General features: G+C 31.1%; 1 non-coding gene across 1 annotated transcript; it reads right to left on the bottom strand.

Annotated features, from left to right (window-relative positions):
* Positions 1–1,590: 1,590 nt before the first annotated feature.
* Positions 1,591–1,698, bottom strand: LOC148581419 (small nucleolar RNA R71). Its single transcript, XR_015895875.1, has one exon. It is a non-coding gene; the product is annotated as a small nucleolar RNA R71 (small nucleolar RNA).
* Between the last annotated feature and the right edge of the window lie 229 nt (positions 1,699–1,927).

The raw sequence follows: 1,927 nt of genomic DNA, 5'->3' as shown, positions 1-1,927 counted from the left end.
GTGTTCATCTTGACATTCATAGCATTCTTGCATGCATTCATTGTTTTGATCTAAAAATTTCATGCATTGCATCATTTTTTCTTGTTTTTCTCTCTCATCATAAAAATTCAAAAATAAAATATCTTTCCCTTTTTCTCTCATCAAATTCGAAAATTGAGTTGACTTTTTCAAAAATTTTTAAAAATCAAAGTTGTTCCTTATTAGTCAAATCAAATTTTCAATTTGAAAATCTTATCTTTTTCAAAATCTTTTTCAAAAATCAAATCTTTTTCAAAATTCTTAGTTATTTTCGAAAATTAAAAAAAATATTTTTCAAAAATCTTTTTCTTATTTTTATATCAAAATTTCGAAAATAATATAATCAATTAATGTTTTGATTCAAAAATTTGAAGTTTGTTACTTGCTTGTTAAGAAAGATTCAAACTTTAAGTTCTAGAATCATATCTTGTGATTTCTTATGAATCAAGTCATTAATTGTGATTTTAAAAATCAAATCTTTTTCAAAACTAATTTCAATCATATCTTTTCAAAAATATCTTCTTATCTTATCTTTTTCAAAAATATCTTTTCAAAATATCTTTTCTAACTTCCTAACTTCTTATCTTTTCAAAATTTGTTTCAACTAACTAACTAACTTTTTGTTTGTTTCTTAACTTTTTCAAAACTACCTAACTAACTCTCTCTCTCTCTCTAATTTTCGAAAATATCTTCCCTCTTTTTCAAAAATTTCTTTTTTATTAACTAATTATTTTTATTTTTTATTTAAAAAAAATTTTCGAAAAAAATACTAACCTTTTTCAAAAACTATTTTCAAAAATCACTAACTCTTTTTCAAAAATTGTTTTCGAAAATTCACTTCCCCCTCTCATCTTCTTCTATTTGTTTATTGATATACTAACATCTTTCCTTCAACTCTCTAAAAATCCGAATCCCCTCTCTCTCTGAGTTCAGATTTTCTTCCCTTCTTTTCTTCTACTAACACAAGGATCCCTATATTGTGGTATAAAGGATCCATATTATTATTACTATTTTTTCTGTGCCATCTTCTTTGTCATATGAGCAGGAGCAAGGACAAGAACATTCTTGTTAAAGCAGATCCAGAACCTGAAAGGACTCTGAAGAAAAAATTAAGAGAAGCTAAAATACAACAATCCAGAGATAACCTTTCAGAAATATTTCGAACAGGAAAAGGAGATGGTAGCCGAAAATAATAATAATATAAGGAAGATGCTTGGTGACTTCACTGCACCTAATTCCAATTTACATGGAAGAAGCATCTCCACTCCTGCCATTGGAGCAAACAATTTTGAGCTGAAACCTCAATTAGTTTCTCTGATGCAGCAGAACTGCAAGTTTCATGGACTTCCATCTGAAGATCCTTTTCAGTTCTTAACTGAATTTTTGCAGATATGTGATACTGTTAAGACTAATGGAGTAGATCCTGAAGTCTACAGGCTCATGCTTTTCCCTTTTGCTGTAAGAGACAGAGCTAGATTATGGTTGGATTCTCAACCCAAAGACAGCCTGAACTCTTGGGATAAGCTGGTCACGGCTTTCTTAGCCAAGTACTTTCCTCCTCAAAAGCTGAGCAAGCTTAGAGCTGATGTTCAAACCTTCAGACAGAAAGAAGGTGAATCCCTCTATGAAGCTTGGGAAAGATACAAACAGTTGACCAAAAAGTGTCCTTCTGACATGCTTTCAGAATGGACCATCCTGGATATATTCTATGATGGTTTATCTGAGCTATCAAAGATGTCACTGGACACTTCTGCAGGTGGATCCATTCACCTAAAGAAAATGCCTGCAGAAGCTCAAGAACTCATTGACATGGTTGCTAATAACCAGTTCATGTACACTTCTGAAAGGAATCCTGTGAGCAATGGGACGCCTATGAAGAAGGGAGTTCTTGAAGTTGATACTCTGAATG

Source organism: Arachis ipaensis, chromosome B10, assembly GCF_059453495.1.
Source record: "Arachis ipaensis isolate K30076 ecotype BB chromosome B10, ASM5945349v1, whole genome shotgun sequence".
Taxonomy (NCBI): domain Eukaryota; kingdom Viridiplantae; phylum Streptophyta; class Magnoliopsida; order Fabales; family Fabaceae; genus Arachis; species Arachis ipaensis.
This window is presented reverse-complemented; position numbering and strand designations above follow the sequence as displayed.